Source organism: Crinia signifera, chromosome 9, assembly GCF_055691185.1.
Source record: "Crinia signifera chromosome 9, ASM5569118v1, whole genome shotgun sequence".
In the NCBI taxonomy this organism is placed as follows: Eukaryota; Metazoa; Chordata; class Amphibia; order Anura; family Myobatrachidae; genus Crinia; species Crinia signifera.
This window is the reverse complement of record NC_139225.1, coordinates 120,839,234-120,858,907: the sequence shown is the minus strand read 5'-3', so window position 1 is coordinate 120,858,907 and position 19,674 is coordinate 120,839,234. Positions and strand designations below refer to the sequence as shown.

Genomic DNA, 19,674 nt, shown 5'->3' with positions numbered 1-19,674 from the left:
ACAACTCGACAGTCTAACCTACCCCACAAGCTCTTTGCTTAGGGGTCATCCACGCCTCTAAACTGTCCTTTCTTCCCCACATTCAATCTGTCTCCAAATAATGTTATATGCATCCAAAAAAACATATCCAAAATATGACTGTATCTCAAACAAGACACTACTAAATCTCTTATCCATGCACTCATTATATCCCACATTGATTATTGCAATAGTCTCCTAACTGGTCTTCCCAAGAACAGACTCTCACCACTGCAATCCATTTTAAATGCTGCTAGGCTGATCTGCCTTGCAAGATGCTCATCGTCTGCTGATCTGCTCTGCCAGTCCCTCCATTGATTGCCTGTATCTTACTGTATTCAATATAAATCACTTCTACTCGCATATAAAGCTATTAACCATACTGCACCAGCATATATCTCTTTACTTATCACAAAATAGCCCCCATCTCGACCACTCCGCTCTGCACATGATCTGCGTCTCTCTTCTGCACGGATCACCAGCTCCCATTCACTATTACAGGACTTTCATCAGACTGCTCCCATCCTATGGAATGCTCTTCCACGCACAATAAGACTCTCCACTAGTCTCCAAACTTTCAAGCGTTCCCTGAAAACTCACCTCTTCAGGCAAGTTTATCATAGTTAATTGCTACATGCATAACCCTCTGAGGCACTTATGTATAATATAGCTTCCCTTCTGGACCTGCGACTTGTTGGGACTGCTATACTATTACTGATGCCTGTCCTTGTGTTTCCCTCCTGTGTCCCTATAGATTGTAAGCTTGAAGCAGGGCTCTCCTACCTCCAAGTCTGTCTGTTGTTACCCAGTTTGTTTTATCAATGTCTCTATCACTTATACTATTGTAAAGTGCAACAGAATCTGCTGTGCTATATAAGATACTGTAAATAAATAAATAAATAAATATGCTGATAGGCCAGTCTGCCACTCCCTGCCTGCCGTTTCGCAAGCAGTTTGGTTGCAGTGGATGCATGCACCAAGCGCATGCACATGCGCAGAAATGCACATGCGCAATGCAAAAACATCGGCCCCATGAGAACGCATGCAGGCCTGCGAATGGACCAGAATAAGGTCCAGAAAGTGTGATTCACACCCGCACGGTGCAGGCCGAATTTGCTACTCCGGTCAATGTTTGGGGTTGGGGGATGATGCAGGGGACCGGGCAGCATTTTATGGCCAAACTTTGGGTGTACCCCTGAAAACGTACCCATGACATACTTGGCACTACATACTTAGTAACTGTGTCCTGAATTGGCAGCTCTGTAGGAGTAATGGCGAGACCAATGTCAAGCTGCTCCACTATGTACCCAGCTTTAGGAATGAGTGGTAGTAAATAACATGTGATTAGGGATGAGTCATAGGGGCATATACTTTCATGCTTGGAGCTAGATACAGCAGGGCCGTAATCAGGGGTGCAAGTGTGGCAGTACGGGGTCATACGGTACCACCATAACATAGCACCCAGATGCACTGGTACTTGTTTCCTATCTGGGCGCCCGCTAAGTTAATTGCGCACCATGCTATTCTCCATAGAGAAATCTGATCGCATCGCATCGTACACATACACGATATTGCGATGCGATGCGATCCGATTCGATTTCCCATAGGAAACAATGTTAAATGGATCAATTTACCCAAATCAGCATAGGGAAGAATGGTAAATGGGCCAGAAACCCCCCAAAAAAACCACAGAGCAGTGGAACGTCCCCCCAAAAGTAGTTGACGCCACCCCGCCATCAACGTGAACCCGAAGCGTGGCGAGCGCAGCGAGCCCGCGAGGGGCGGCGGTACGCGTCCTCCGACCTTTTCATGCCCAACTATCCACTAGGGCGTGGAGTGAGAATAGAATAGTGTGGCGAGCGCAGCGAGCCACCGAGCCCGAAGCGTGGCGAGCGGACGCGGATACCTTCACAGGTAAACGCGTCCCTTCGCGGGCTTCCCAGGTGTCCGCGTCGCCATGGACACCTGGGAAGCCCGCGAGGGGACGCGTATAACTGTGAAGGTATCCACGGGGCTCGCTGCGCTCGCCACGCTTTGGGCTCGGTGGCTCGCTGCGCTCGCCACACTATTCTATTCTCACTCCACGCCCTAGTGGATAGTAGGGCATGAAAAGGTCGGAGGACGCGTACCGCCGCCCCTCGCGGGCTCGCTGCGCTCGCCACGCTTCGGGTTCACGTTGATGGCGGGGTGGCGTCAACTACTTTTGGGGGGACATTTCAATGTTCAGGGGTGTTTTTGGCCCATTTACTATTGTTCCTATGATAATTTGGCTAAATTGAGCCATTTCACATTGTTTCCTATGGGAAATCGAATCGGATCGCATCGCATCGTTCAATATCGTGTATGTGTACGATGCGATGAGATCCGATTTCATTACGGTGCCGTACGTAGAAAACCTGGGCGCCCAGATAGGAAACAAGTACCGATGCACTCACTGCGCATGCATGCATATGAAAGTGTCGGGGGCGGGGCATGCAGGGAAGACGTCAGAGCAGGCCACCACTATCCACAACACAGTGGTGGCCGACTCTATACAGTGCACGCTGTCAGGGGCATATACCTGAAGGGGAACTAGCCACTACCATATCTGGGCACGCTGTCAGGGGCATATCCTGTAGGGGAAATAGTCACTACCATATCCGGAGGAAGAGAGCATGCAGCCAGCACTTCACTTCCCTGATGCTGGCCCCACCCACCACACTGAGGCTAAACGCACCGCTATAACAGTTCCTGCTTTGCCTCATTAGCGAGGCGAAACAGGAGGGGACACCGACAAGATGTATCAACATCTTTCGGCACGTGGCATGGTGTGCATCAATTTAGCCCTACCCCCTCCCTAAAGTGCCTCAAATTCATGGAATTTCGTCTCAGTGGCCAAAAGGAATGTGAGGGTCCACTGAGCATGCGGGAGACTTCCCTAACTTTCCGAGGGCCACCTAATTTTTGGTCGCCTCCTGGTCAATAAGGGTGTGTAGGCAAGTATGGTCTCCTTCCTTTCTTCTGCTGTTGTGCTACACAGAAATAACTGATGTGACTACTGTACATCAGAGACATAGATGATCACACTGGCTGGATCCCAGCACAGTTTTAACTATCAGTGGGCAGCAAAAGCTGTGCAAGGGTAGAGGAACCACAGCGAGCCCTATGATTACACTATGTGAAGATACAGTAGCATTATTTTCATAGTAGGTATTATTTATTTATTTATTTTTTATTTTGTAAAGTAAATTCGACCAGATCGCATTTCTCATTGCAAATATGGCAAATGTGAATTAACGGGTTCGGAATAATTTTTATACAGTAGTGTTTTTTTTAATGAAAACGGTTCCAGAACCCCTTTAATAAATATCAGTGAATCTAAAATATTGTGAAAAGGGTGTGAACATATTTTTCTACATTATTTTAATACAAATGTTGATGAATAGGCCCCTAAATGGTAATCTGTTCTCCACCCTGTTAGGTTGATGCAGAAGTCAACCAATCAGATACATTGGTGGAAATAAAATTTACTAAGATGGCAGTTCTATTTCACATGTGTTGTTGCTATGGGCAACCAATCAGATACAATCTATTATCTTCTAGAATGTGCTAAATAAATAAGAAGTAGATTCTAATTGGTTGCCCAACATCCCATGTGAAATACAACTCCCATCTTAGTAAATTTCCCCCTTCGAGAATCATTCGAAGATATTTTGGGCCATTTCTTAATCAACTGAATTGTAGGTTAGTGAAATGACACCATAATCTGCTTTTATTTCCCAGGTAACATAGAAAAAACATATATAACTTGTTTTCACATTACAAATAATTATGTACTGCACATCTCATTAACGTAAAGACAGCTCTCAATTTTTCATTATAAAAAATGCATGCCACCAGAATATAATGTACAATTCACAAAGGGAAAAGAAATCACACAAATATAATTACATAACTTTTCCACATTAATTTCTACCCTTTGATATTTCATACACTATTAAACTATTTTCCGCCTGAAAAACTGCAGCTATCCATCCAGACAGAAAGCAGCAACACCTTCATTTATCTGCTGAAACTGATTTAAGCAGAAAGGCCTCTGTCTCCAGTATCGCTGTATGCCTCAATTCTATCTTTGTTTCATTGGGAAATGGTTATTTCTGAATTCAACATGTAAATACTGAATCAAATCCATATATAATAATGCTTATATATTATAAACATTATATATATTTAAATGTAATCTTATTATGCAATATTATCTATCTATCTATCTATATTATAAATGAGCTTGATAAACATTAAATCAATTATTTTATTGCATTTTTTTGGTTCACTGGCTTCACTAAAGCTTTTATACTTGAATGCATTAAATATTGTAAACAGTTAACTCCAAGTCTGTTTCGTCTGACGGTAAATGTCATCTGACTTTACCTTCTAGAGCGGCTGAATAGGATGATAAGCCCTTTGTTTGTATTGCTGTAATCTGTAATATAAATTGTTTTAATACAATTACATATTTATATTATTTATAAATGGTGAGATGGAGAACTATACAGAAAACTGCTATTGAGGCACTGACGTAACAAAACATCATTTATTGGGGGTATTCAATCATGATCACTGTTTCCGCCAGCGGAAATAGCGGACATCCCCTATACAATGCTTTCATTTCCAACAGCATTGAAGGCAGTTTAACAGACTTAAAAAAAAAAGTTGGAAAAGGCCGTGCATTGGCGAATTCATCGACTTTTCTCAACAATCCGTAGCCCTTTTCGCCAATTCTTGGACTTTCTGACACTCGACAGTTGGAGCATTGAATTCTGACTGTTGAATTGCAGTCGAGAAGACCAAAAAAGGTTCATATCAGCTGTCCTTAAATATAGAGGTGGATTTGGGCTCCAGATTGTTCCTAGGCACATTATGCCCCTTTATTTGGGTCTATTAAGCCAAGGCAGTGCCAACCTTATCTCCCACTCTCGTCAGCCCACAATTTGCTTTAATTCATTATGACAAAAAAGGAGGAGTCACCGGCCTCTGGGCAGCAGCATAATGGTAACTTGATATGAATGTCACCTACCCCCAGCACGTGGCTCCCCTAGGCGCAGGAAATTCACTACATATACAGTATGGTCTTAAATGGGCATGTACAATTTGTTTTTATATGGCAATGTCTGTTTACTACAGTTGTAAAAACTCTGCTCTTTAAGGAACTGCTCAGATATAAAGGAAGGTTCTCCCTTTAATAGGTACAGCACCTCCCTGATACAGTCTTTCACATTTGCTTAGACACAAACTCCATAAAAAAATGAAGCCCTAGGCCACACGTGCTCTTTATTTATTATTATTATTATTATTATTATTATTATTATTATTATTATTATTATTATTATCATTATTGTTATTATTGTTATCATAATCATTTATTTTTGTGGCACCACAAGGGTTCCACAGTGCCTTACAGTGAACATAAATAAGAGCAGTATAAACACAAATGCAAAAAGACATGACTTACAGTACAAACCATTACATAACAATGTCAGCAAGGTGGCTAAATCCAAAAAGGAAAGAGGAAAAGAGAAAGAGAGAGCACAAGTGATAAGGAGAACCTGCTTAATCTAAAGACTGGAGGCTGATGGCTCCATCACTCTTGCCACGGTCTCTGTGGTCTGGGCCCTGGTCACAACTGAATTTTGAGAACAGGGATTCTCAAACTGTGGGTTCTGACCCCAAAAGTGGGTCCTGACCAACTCAGCATGTGGTCGCGACTCCATGGTGCTGATTGTCAGGCTGATGATTTCTCTAATCTCTGTAAGTATTCCAAGGAGTCTGAAAAAGCAGTTACTACAGAATCCTCACATCATATTGTGTCTCCACAAAGCTGCCATGCATGTATGGTCTGCTGGTCACACATGTGTCGTAACCATTCTGCGGTAACTTGCTGGGGTCCGGTAATAAGTTTTATGGCCTTACGTCAGGCATGTACAAACTATGGCCCTCCAGCTGTTGTGAAACTACAAGTCCCATCATGCCTTGCCACAGTTTTGCTATTGGGTAATGCTAAAACTATGGCGAAGCATGCTGGGATGTGTAGTTTCACAACAGCTGGAGGGCCGCAGTTTGGACATGCCTGCCTTACGTGGTTCCAGAACAAAATAGTTTGAGAACCCTTGGTCTACAGCAATTATATAGATAATAAGATAATCATCCATTTCTAGGAGATTCTACTACTAAGAATTTAGCAAAACAGAATTGAGAATCAATAAAAACTACTCTTTCCTCTACCTTCCCCCATGGCAGCTATTACTATGGGTTCCTCCCTTCTGGGTAGTCCTTCGGAAAAGAAAAAAAGACACCAGCCCCTATAAGAAGGCTCCACCTCCCTGCTCCGGTGTCTTTTTTTCTTTTCCGGCTTGGAAGGGCTTACCCTGTGAAGTACTGCCTGGATACCGCTGCTCAGGTGTGAGGACTTTGTTGCAGCTGGTGGGGTCTGGTCCCAGAGTTTGTGCCGCATGTAAACCCATGAAGGGGTAAGCTGAGTCGGCGGCATCCTCAGGAGTGCACTATCAAGCGGCGCGGGATAGCGTTTGCAGTGTACCTCCTGGCCTGTGTTAATCTCCGCAGAGAACAGGCGGGTGTCAGGTGGTGCGCGGCGCGGGCAGATGACGCGTGCATAACAAGTAGCCGGCTGGAGGAAGAAGCCGGAAGACGCCGGGTCGCGTGGACGCTGCTGCGGCTGCTGCACGGAGCGCGGTTGTACGGGTAAGAGAGTCTGATATTTTTGATCCACTGCATCACCAATGCTTGCCGGGGAGAGAGAGAAAAGTAAGCGCCTATTGTATTTGCTTTTGTCAGAATTCTGTGGAAGGTTTTGTCTGCGGGGAAGCAGGTGTATTGGAGCCAGTACTGAGGCGGTAACTCTTTCTCTGCCGGATTGAAGAGGTGATTGTGGATACAGTACTCTCTTACTGAATGTGCGGTGTTTTTTTCTGCATAAGCTAAAATTGTATATGCTTCTATTCAGCGCACCACCTTAAAGTTATGGAGGAGGAAAACCGGCAGGCTGTTAGGAAGTCAGGGTAAGCCCTAAAAGAGGAATTGTTGTTAATGGTGGTGGTCATTAGTTTTTTTATTTTTGTGGCACCACTGTGTTTTGTTACTTAGGTGATATTCTTTGTTGGTAGGTCTGAGACCAGCAGAGAAAAGGAAGCTAAGCAGAAGAGATCGCATAAAGCTAAATGCAGTTCTTGTGACAAATCTTTGCCTGAGAAGCATGTGGGCAGCCTGTGTGAGGCTTGTAAGACCCCGCTGCAAATACCTATGGTTCAGATGAACAGTCTGGTAGATATGCTGAGAAAATCACTGTCAGATACCTTTATGACTAAGGAGGATTTTTCCAAGATGAGATCTAAAAGGAAACATGCTGTATTAAGTGATTCAGATGAATCAGTGGAAGCAGCTGGCAGTGTGCATATGCTGGATCAAGATCCTGACATTGATGATGAGGATCAATTACAGGATAAGTCTGAGTCTGACTTCAGTGCAGACATGATTAATAACTTATTGGGACTGATTCACAAGTCTTTGAACATAGAGGATCCAGCAGAAGATCTTAATTTGCAAGAATTACTGTTTAAAGATAAAAGGAAAAAAAGTAAAGTTTTTCCATTATCACAGACTTTAAAAGGGGTGATTGCTGATGAATGGAAACACCCAGATAAAAGGATTGCTATACCAAGTAGGATTGCAAAAATGTATCCATTTGAGAGGGAGCAAGTTTCGTCCTGGGATGAGGCCCCTAGGGTGGATGCAGCGGTCTCTAGGATATCCAGGAAGACTACGCTTCCACTAGAGGACGCAAACATTTTTAAGGATCCCATGGAAAGGAGGATCGAATTGGGCCTTAAAAGGCAACACTTGGTAGCAGGGGCGGCGTTAAAGCCTGCTGCAGCAATGGCGGTGACCTCCAGAGTTCTCAGAGGCTGGTGTCAGCAGCTTAAAGGCTGATGTATTGGATGGCATAAAGAGGTCTGAGTTAATCAAAATGATTCAGGACATACAACTGGCAGTACAGTTCTTGTGTGAGGCCTCTTTGGACTCAGTACGTCTGGCTGCAAGGGCAGGGGCCACTACAGCAGCCATCAGGAGGGCCTTGTGGCTGAAGCCATGGGCTGCAGACGTTCAGTCAAAGAACAAGTTAATGTCTCTTCCATTTCAGGGTGACTACCTGTTCGGGAAGCAACTGGATGATCTGGTGACAAAAATTTCTGGGGGCAAGTCGGTTTGGTTGCCTCAGGATAAAACTGCCAAGAAGAATGTGCCTAGTAAGTTCAACAGATACCAGCCACAGGATTATAGGGAGGCCAGAAGTTATAGGCCTAGTAGGGCCTATAGAAGAGGATCCTGGATATCCAGGGCAAATTTTCGGGCCCAAAGGGGCAGAGAAAATAGATTCCCTTCCAAAAAGGAACAGCAATGACGCTGACCCTCAAAGGGTAGGTGCCAGGCTGTTAAAGTTTCCTCAGGTCTGGCAAAGGTCCACCACAGACAGGTGGGTCTTGGAAATCATTCAGTCAGGTTACAAGATAGAGTTCAAAACGTGGCCAGGAAATCTGGTAGTAGAATCCCCTATTCCCAGGGACAAAGAGGAAAGGGAGGCTTTATTTTTGAGTTTGGAAGAGATGATGGCCCAAGGCGTGGTCACTATAGTACCAAGAGGACAAGAACCTCTAGGGTGGTACTCTCGTTTTTTTGTTATAAAAAAAGCATCCGGAGGTTTCCGTACCATTCTGGATCTCAGACGTCTCAACAAAAAGGTGCGGATCAGGCCATTCAAGATGGAATCAATCAAGTCCATACTTCCAGAGATAGGTCCAGGAGATTTTATGACTTCAATAGATCTCAAAGATGCATATCTTCATGTGCCAATATTCGAGGGACATCGGAAATTTCTACGCTTCAAAATTCTAGGTGTGAGTTATCAATTCACGGCCCTCCCATTCGGGTTGGCAACTTCCCCACGGACATTCTCAAAGGTACTGATAGTACTAGTGGCAAGACTAAGGCAAGAAGGCATAAAGCTATGGCCTTACCTGGACGACATACTTATAGTGGCAAGCTCCAGAGACATTGTGCTACGTCACACAGAAAGAGTGATTCAATGTTTGGACCAACATGGGTGGCTTATAAATCGAAAGAAAAGTCATTTAGAACCAACTCAGAAAATACAATACTTGGGAGTGATAATAGATTCCAGTCAAATGAAGGTAGCGTTAACCGCTGACAGGAGGTTGAAGTTGATACAACAAGCCAATATGATGCGGATAAGATCAACAGTGAGGTCACAGGACTGTATGAAGGTGCTGGGTCTCATGGCGGCCGCATTGGAGACAGTGCAATGGTCCAGGTTTCACATGAGGAAAATACAGGCTTGTTTTCTCATACAATGGAACAAGGACAGCAAAAATCTGATGCAAAGAATAGTTTTGACAAGGGCGGCAAAATTAGATTTGGCCTGGTGGTCAGATGACGATCGGCTAAAGCAGGGAAGGTCGTTCGCCACCATGGAACAAGTAGTCGTGACTACAGATGCCAGTCAAAAAGGCTGGGGGGCAACTTGTGGTCCGGAGATTGCACAAGGAAGATGGTCCCCATCCTGGGGAAAGGCACACTCCAATGTGAGAGAAATGGAGGCAGTGGTCAGAGCGTGTCGTTAGTTCCAGAGGCAGATTCAAGGCAAAGAGCTCATCATCAGATCAGACAATCGGGCTGTAGTGGCCTATATAAATCGCCAAGGCGGAACAAGGAGTCGCAGTCTGATGGAAGTGGCAGACAGATTGTTGGCCTGGGCAGAGTCTTATGTTCTAAACATAACATCGGTCTTTCTAGCAGGGAAAGAGAACTACATGGCAGACGAATTAAGCAGGAAGGCCTGTCTACCAGGAGAATGGTCGCTCAACGACGAAGTTTTCACCATGTTAGTGAGGAGATGGGGTCTACCTCAAGTGGACCTCATGGCCTCAGCCGAGAACAACAAGGTACCAGTGTATTTTTCTCGCTTCAAGGATCCACAAGCAGAGCAATGGGACGCGCTGACGGCCACCTGGTGGATGAGGCGCGCCTATGTTTTCCCACCGATTCCGGTAATTCCGAGATTGTTGAGGAAAATTCAGAGGGAGAAAGCAGAGGTGATAGCGGTTCTGCCTTATTGGCCACGGAGGGCGTGGTTTGCTTCAGTACGCCAGATGGCGGTGGAAGAACCGTGGACGCTTCCGTCAAGACCCGATCTTCTAGTTCAGGGGCGAATATGTCAGCCACAACCTTTGACCTGGAAATTGACGGCCTAGCGGTTGAAACCAGGTCATTGACTGAAAGGGGTTTTGAAGGGAAAGTGGTCCAAACCCTGCTCAAGGCTAGGAAAGGGTCCACTTCTGCAGCGTATTACAAAGTGTGGAAAAAATACGTATCAAGGTGTAAGGAGAAAATGCAGTCGCCGAGGGAAGTTACATCAGTACTACTGCAAGTAGGACTGCAGATGGGACTGTCCTTAAGTACTTTGAAGGTACAGGTCTCAGCCCTGTCGGCAATGTTGGACTGGGACTTGGCAGGGGACAGGTATGTCCGAAGATTTATTCAGGCAGTGAGAAGACTGAAACCTAAATTTAGATCTCCCATGGCACCCTGGGACTTGAATTTGGTGCTTGGGGTGCTTATGGAACCTCCGTTTGAGCCCTTACATGAAATTTCATTATTATTTCTTTCCTGGAAAGTTTTATTTTTGGTGGCAATTACGTCTGCAAGAAGAATTTCAGAATTGCAAGCGTTGTGGGCGGAAGAGCCTTTTCTAAATTTTTTTGAGAATAGGGTAGTTCTAAGAACTAATCCACAATTCCTACCAAAGGTTGTGACAGAGTTTCACATAAATCAAGAGATTGTTTTGCCCTCTTTTTGTATGAACCCTACAAACGAAAAGGAAAAGCGTTTGCATAACTTGGATATTGTGAGAGCGCTAAAAGTTTATGTTCAGAGAACAAAAGAAGTTCGAACAGTCAAGAATCTTTTTGTTCTAACAAGTGGTGCTAGAAAGGGACAAATGGCCTCAAAGGCGACATTGGCACGGTGGATTAAGGACTGTATCCTTAAAGCGTATCAAGTGAGGCAGAGAGAGCCACCTGTGAGTTTGAAGGCACACTCTACAAGAGCAATGGCCGCTTCCTGGGCGGAGAAAGGATCCGCTTCAGTGGAAGAATTATGTAAGGCGGCAGGATGGTCGTCGATACATACATTTACAAAACATTACAGACTGGATGTTATGTCTTCAGCAGACGCTAAGTTCGGAAGGAAAGTTCTTAGCGCAGCTCTGTGAAAGTTTGAAGAAGTTTTTTTTCTGAAAACTATGATTTACGATTATTATGATTTCGAGGAGGCAACAATTCGGTGCTGGTTGTGAGTATGCCCTCCCGAAAATAATAACTGCTGGGGTATGACCCATAGTAATGGCTGCCATGGGGGAAGGTAGAGGAAATATCAGATTATTACCCGGTAATATGTTTTCCTCTACTCCACCATGGCAGCATATATTCCCATCCCTTACGAATTGTTGTGTATTGTGTTATGTGAAATAATTGTTTCTGTTTATGTGTTAAAGCTGGAGAATACAAGACACCGGAGCAGGGAGGTGGAGCCTTCTTATAGGGGCTGGTGTCTTTTTTTCTTTTCCGAAGGACTACCCAGAAGGGAGGAACCCATAGTAATGGCTGCCATGGTGGAGTAGAGGAAAACATATTACCAGGTAATAATCTGATATTTCTAAACTAAAATAAAATCTGGATTTTATTAGGAGCAGAAGCAGAGCTACTTTTGCTCCTAATACAATCCAGATTTTTTTTGTTTACAAATAGTAGTTTTTATTGATTCTTAATTCTGTTTTGCTAAATTCTTACTAGCTGCATACTTATATGTCTTGCACTAATTGCTCCATCAATTTATTTTTAGCATTAAAACAATATTTGATTAATATTTAATCAATATTGTGTTTGAACAGCGGCCATGTTCTAGTAGCTAACTGTGCTATAGCACATATTGGTAATTTGCATTAATAGCAGTCCAAGACAGCAGAATGACAATCCAAATGCTGGAATCAACATAAAACATAGAGTAACTATTGAACAACTAAAGCACATTTCAATTACAAACCCATTATTGTAAGAGGAGTAATACTATGATCACCAACACATTGTTGGCACCATCTCGTCCTTGCACATATGTGTAATAAATGTGAAATCGGTTCTTTCTCCTACAACACAGCTTTTCATTTCCATTTTATTTCATGTGGTTAAACATTTCCTTAGTGACTTCAATAGGTTATTTAAATTCAAATCCATTCTCTGCTGGTTAAACCAATTTAATATAATTGAGGTCATGGAGTTTGTTTATCTTTGAAGACTATATCTGAGAAACATATAAAACAAATTGGTCTGCAATGTACTAAAACAGAATTTAAATCTCCCTGTCTAGCCGGAGAGTGGATGTTGTTCCCTGCTTTGAGGCTCTACATTTTTGAGATTTGAACTTGAAGCCACAGATGATGGAATCTTCAACAAAAGCAGGTATAATAGCGAGATGCTTTCGTAGGCTCACTCAAGTTGTACCGAGATCTTCTGTGACCATAACTTTTCTCCTTGATCCACAGGTGATTGTATCTCCTATAATTCCCAGTATGAAAAAAAAAAATCAAATTTTCTAATTTTCTAAAGGTCTTTGTCCTTTCTCAGTGATATATTTAACGTTGCGTTGTAAATATAAGTTTAGTTAAAATTTCTAAGATTGTTAACTTGGCTAACTACTGCATTGTAAAAAACAAACTTTGCTCACTGGGAATGGGTTAAGAAAGAAACCCCTAACCAGATTGCAAAAAAAAACCTGGCGCTTCAATAAAGATGTGTTAATTTAATAATCAGTTGCAATATTAAAATACCCGCTGCTGCATGCATCACCTGTGAGTATGCCTTTACCCACAAGAAAACATACAAAAGAGAGAGCACAGTGGTGAGCGTTGTGCTGCTGGGTATAATACAGTATATCAAATGTAACTCCGAATACCTCTGTTAATACAAAATGAACCCGGACACATTGTTTATAGTAAAATATCAAATTTTATATACTATATTTTAGTTCATTGTAAAAAACATGATCACATAAAATACAAGATACAATACAAATAAAATAAATAAATAAAAACAAAATTAAATAAATCAAAACTAAAATATAATAACTATTGAAATCCTATAATAGCAGCAATTTGCGGTAGGGTTCTCCACGTTTTCTATATCTCAAGCTTTTAAAGTGTATATTGTAGATATTAATTCTACAGGCCCGTGATGCATGTAATAAACCCAATTTCTATCCAATTTAATATGTTCTAGTCCTTTTTGCAATAGTAATCAAACAAATACTTGCTACATAATATTGAACATTTTCATTTCCCTTATAGGGTGTACAGGCAGTTCAATGTAGTCTATTTTTGTATTCAATTTTGCTTATATAATCAAAATCAAACGGAAACCGCATTTAATTTGGATTCAATCCCGATGCGTGGCCCCGCAGGCAAAACTGTATAGTACAGACTGTATTTTTGCAGTCCTCCAAATTCAATAGCTATTAAACCTATTACAAATAGGTTGGTTGCATGGATACTGACTATGCATATAATCTACAAATTATGTGTAAAATCTGAAATACATTCTGGAGATCCTTGTGTTCAATGTTGAATGTGTACGCAATAATAATGCACAGTCCTTTTCAGGATGAATGGTATTTTTATTGCAAGAAATAAACCCGATGCGTTTCGTCTCTAAGACTTCATTATGGGTAGAACTAATCGAAAGATTGTATGAACAGCTATCCTTGGCAGAATCTTTTCTGATCACTGTGGTTTATTTATTCAACATTTAAAAACATATCAGTATGGTATTCTGGATATGATCCATCAATATGGGGTAATGCTGTGTACACACGGGGTAATATGATTGCTGGGGATATATTGCTAGCAATATATCCCCAGCAATCATATTGCTCAGTGTCTCCTTTTCATCAGCGATGAAAAGGAGACACTGCTACGGGGCGGAGGGGGAGTGCAGCAGCAGCAGACGCTGCTGCTGTCACTTTGATGGGAGAAGGGAGGGAGCAGCGGCACGGGGCTGGGGAGATCAACACTGATCTCCCCGGCGCTGACCTCCCGGCACAGCGATCACCGGGGAAAGCCGCTGGTCGCAGGAGCATGCTCCTGCGACCAGTGACCATTAGGCAGTGCACAGGGGAGCGCGCAGCTGGCGATTTATCGCTCCAAATCACTGGCAATATGGTCGCTCAGCGACCATATTCCCAGCGATTTTACATGAAATTGCACGCGTGTGTACTCACCTTAATTCTGATTTTTTTTACTGAGGGTGAACTTCCGGGATAATTTAACAATTTTCAGTCTATTCAAAGGAAAATGAATTTCAGGACACTCTCTAAATGGCAGCCTCCCAATCCAGCATTCAAGAATGCTGGATTGGGAGGCTGCCATTTAGAGATTGTCCTGCAATTCATCAGAAATTCAATCAGTCCAGACTCCATTTAAATCCTAGGCCTATAAAACATTTAATAAATTAGTTGTTAAGGGGTTAGTGCATGACTAATAATAATTATTAAAATACTACTACTAATAAATGCCTTAATTAGGTCATATGACCATGTTCGATTTCATAGAATCATGAGTTATTAATATTATATGACAATAAAGTTGCAAATGATCAGGAAGTATTAAGACTACTAGATGACCGAAGTACCTATCACAAATTGCATTCTGGTCTCACCAAGCACATAATGGAGAAACAGCAGAAGTTACTTAAAAGATACAAAGGTAGAAAAACTATAAATTAAAGTGAATATACATTTCTATACAATACAGAACCCTGTAAACCCCACAGGAAGGCCCATTTTTTCAGGCATTGGCTCAGTGACAGCCAACCTCTCGGAATATATATTGGGGTTGGATTCTGGTCACCGCCGATGTCAAGTCATTGTACACGGTGATAGAACATAATGATGGAATCAAAGTCATGTCAGCCTTTTTATCTAAGAGCACACTTGAAAAGATAAAAGATATACTCCAAGATGTATTATTGTATTGGAGTACATTTTATATTAACTAACAATTACTTTGATTTTAATAATGTCTTCTATGTACAAAAGGTAGGGACTGCAATGGGCACTAGGTTCGCTCCAACTTATGCTAATACTTTTATGGGCCATTGGGAAAACTAAATAATATGGAATAATAACCTAATGTATATGGAGCAAACCTGGTGTCCTGGTCTAGATACAGTACATAGACAATATACTTTTTATCTGGAAGAGGGGAAATGGGTGCCTCCAAGCGTTTTATACTTTTTCAAATATTAATTTTATTAAATATAGAGTTGTATTTGAAAGCAGCAAAGACATGGTGAATTTCCTTGGCCTTGACTATTGATCTGGCACAATAAAAACTATTTTTTTAATTAAAACAACTGATTCAGAAACATGTCTGAAAGCAGATAGCTGTCATCACCCAAACTGGCTGTGATCTATACAAGCAGCCAATTTCAGAGAGATATACGTAACTGCTCAGATACAGAAGCATAAAACAGAGTAACAAAATTTAAAGTTCATTTATAGCCTCGGGGTATGAGTTGGCCAAAACAGAAGAAGACATATAGGGCCTTATTCTAGTTCACTCTTTCTGACAAAATCCTTCTTAGATGGACAAAACCATGTGCACTGCAGGTGGAGCAGATGCTACTTGTGCAGAGAGAATTAGATTTGGGTGGGGTTTTACTTCAAAGTGAGATCTATATTGCAGTGTAAAAATAAAGCAGCCAGTGTTTACCCTGCACAGAAACAAAATAACTCACCCAAATCTAATTCTCTATGCACATTTTACATCTGTCCCCCTGCAGTGCACATGGTTTTGTCCATCTAAAGCTGCCCATACACGCTGCTTTGTGAGCGTGCTTTCCGTGCTGTACTAGCACGGATCACATTGCATTGCATGTTCATCCGTTGTGCATGCAATGCGATGCAATGTGATGAAACCTAAGTACAAAAAGTATGTGCAAGCACATACTTTTTGTACTGTGCGATGAGGTGCCGCGGGAGTGCGCACCTCAAAGCACACATCGGGTCAGCCCTTATAGCAGCATGTATGGGCTGCTTAAGAAGGATTTTGTCAGAAAGAGTGAACTAGAATAAGGCCCATAATGAGAGGATTTACTGAAGGAAATATCCAAACATTCCCCCCAAAATTTGCTCTTTAAATGGTCTTTCATTACTACCTAAAGCAGTCAACATAAAACAATAGAGAAATCCCTGAATAAACATTGGGGAATTATAATAAAAGATCCTGTGATAGGACATTTGCCATGAAAACCTAAATGTATTTACAGGAAAGTGCCTAAGCTAACTTACAAATTGGTATGCATTGCAGTACCCCTATAACCCAACCAAAGGGTAAAATAACAAAGTTTCTACCAATGCGGGTTGTGTTTAGGTTGCGGAAACATCACAGGGGAAGGAAATAAAACCACAGAATTGGAAATTAATGATACCAATTAAAGACTTAATGTGCAACACCACAAGCATGGTCAGAGTTCAGAGTAATGACAGGTTGGCATGGTTCCAGTTACTGAATGGTCACATTATAGAAGTGTATTTGTGTACAATAATTCTCTCCTCATAGTAATGATATGAACTGGTCTGCAACACCAGAAGTAGGCACAGTATACCAAGACCTGAAGACTCACCTTCTAAAACCCAACCATTAATCCAAAGCAAAACAATGTATTTGTGCTGCAGGAATAAAAGAAAGACGATTGTCACTGGTTAAAAAAAAAAAAAGAATAAAAAAAAAAGAATTCACTATTGTGGACTGACGGCAAGAACAATAAAAATTTGTATAAGTTAACACATCAGAAATATCCGCAAAGGGCCTCTTCATTTACGCATTATCTGATCATTTTAAAACCCATCATAAAAGTAATCCCTCAGGAATCAAAGGATAGACAACATCCTAAGGAAGCACTGACCCACTTGCTTTTTGGACCTTGACAAAGACCTCCGAAGGGGAGAAAACATGTTGGTCGTATACAGTATCACGTTGAGTGCAGAAGCAGAACAGTGACTTAAGCCAGTTGGAGAATAAGATCAGCACCTGGCCACCTCCATCTTCCCCTCACATACTTCTGCACCTTCAGTCACACACTTCTTTATTTATGGCAGCAATTTCAAAACACTATCATGCTGTACTTCCCACACAGGAAAAAATATCTCTGTAAGAAATCTGACGACAATATTGAAGGTCAGGAGTTTGAATCCTGTGTAAGACACAATTGTGAAACGTGGGTTTTAAATAAAGGATGAAGTGACTGAAGTTTGTGGATATCACTGCTAAGAAATGTTTGATTTGGCGCACCAATTCTTTTTCTGGCCCAGAGCACCAAATGTCTGGTTAGGACTCCAAAACTGCTGGAAATACAGAAAGAAAAAGACAAAAAAAAAACCCACTAAAATTAAATGTTAGATACATAATATACAGTATCATAGATGTCTAAATGTTAATGGCCAAGCTTTATATTGGACTAGTTACCAGCATGTCAAAATGACAGAACATATAGTAATGTCAGCGCCGGATGCTGTGTGTGGCCTCACTGAACAATTCTTGAATTGCTACGTCAAGTGCCACCTAGTGGCAGCTGGTGTGCAGAACAATTGTGGTGGGGAGCAGCATTTGCCTTTTAATATATATATAGGATGTAACAAATGCAACATAAATGTTCTGATCATTTCTTAATGGTTTTGAGGATGCAAATGCAATTTGATATCCTTGGATTATACAATATTCTGTATTTTCTGAATCTGTTTAACCCCTTACCGACGCAGCCTGTTTTTGCCTTCCTGACAGAGGCCTTTTTTTCAAATCTGACATGTATCACTTAAGTGGGGATAACTTTTTTTTGCTTTTACTTATCCCAGTGATTTTGAGATTGTTTTCTCGTGACACATTGTACTTTAAGTTAGTGGTAAATTTTGGTCGATACAGTCTTTTTTTTTGTGTGAAAAATACCAAAATGTCATAAAAAAATTGAACATTTTGCAATTTGCAAAATGTTAAATTTTCTGCTTGTGAGACAAATAATCATACCACTCAAAATAGTTCATAACTAACATAGACCATATGTAAACTTTATGTTTCATTCATTATTTCAACTTTCTTTTATTTTTTTTGGACACTAGGGGGCAGCAGAGTCAAAATTATATACATAACACAGTAAACGCTGCAATTGGCTGTTCACATTTGAACAGCCAATTGCAACGATCACTGATCGGGGGGGGGCATCGCTGCCCCCCCGGGCAATGAGGGAAGATGTCTGCTGTCAGGGACAGCAGACATCGTCCCTCTGTCACCGCGTCTCTAGACGCGGTGACACTTTCAAGTCATGACGTACATTTACGTCATGTGTCGGGAAGTACATCCCGACCATGACGTAAATGTACGTCAAATGTCGGGAAGGGGTTAATGCACTGAAAAAAATATATTTTTTTGATCTTTGTGTATGTTTTAGAATTTTAATTATTAAAAAAAATGTAACATCCGTAACTACCCATAACCGGTCCATTTGATGGCAGAGGCCATTTAATATATGTGTGTGATTGTTAAGAATAAGTATGGAAATTGAACTGTTAAACATTTTAAACTGTCTAAACCACCAATAATTTGCTTATAGCATAGAACTGTTCAGACATCACCAAGGTTTCTTCCAGTCAGCTAAAACTGGGATTCAATGAGGCACTTCAGTTGTCCAGATATATGTGGGCTTGCCCAGTGTTTTTCATCAACAGCTTGAATAAGACAGAAAGATAGATGGCAGTTGAATTGCTGTGATTGCATTCAGTCTTTCAGAATAAATACTTTGACACATTTAAATTATTTATATTCCTGAATGATTGTCAGCTTTAAGAAAGTCATGTTTACAAAGTTTTATGATTGATTCATATTTTCTAAGTGGCTTGCTTCGGATGCAGCAAAACAAAGAATATTGTGAACTGCAAAATTATTTTTTTTATAATTAATTATAGTTGTATAATAGGTATGTGAATTTACTGTTGACAGGTTACACCTTAATTTGTTTGAATACTGAGAACTGAAGAACACACTTTAAGAGGAATCTGGGCCCAGTATTAAACATGGTACAATCAGGGCTGCCAAGAGAAATCCTGGGCCCCGGTACAACAGCGTCACGGGGCCCCCCTGGAGTGGCGAGCTACAGAAAAGAGGTGCATACCTCCCAACTTTGGCAGCGGACAAAGGAAAATATGTGCGTGCCGCAGGCACACTGCAAAAAATTGTGGGCGCCATTTTGTCGCTGTTAGGGCATGGCCAGTGCTGTGTGAACTGCTGGCCATGCCCTCAGCCACCCCGCCTTATTAGACGCATTCAGTGTTTAATTCCCACAGGACCGTCCCCAAAAAATGGAATGTCACACAAAAATCGATACACACTGACTATGCCACACCAAGTTGCCCCCCACAGTAAGGCTTCTAATAAATTATAAATTACCTGCTTGTTGCCAAGGGGGTTAATGTCCGTTGCCAAGGGGG

General features: G+C 41.7%; 1 long non-coding RNA gene across 2 annotated transcripts in view; it reads left to right on the top strand.

Moving 5' to 3' along the window:
- Nucleotides 1-19,674, top strand: part of LOC146036690 (uncharacterized) — a 143,107-nt gene that overhangs the window by 54,529 nt on the left and 68,904 nt on the right. For both annotated transcript variants that reach the window (XR_014460930.1, XR_014460929.1), the window contains exon 2: nucleotides 12,511-12,602. This is a non-coding gene — a long non-coding RNA (uncharacterized LOC146036690). The remainder of the gene's footprint in view (nucleotides 1-12,510; nucleotides 12,603-19,674) is intronic.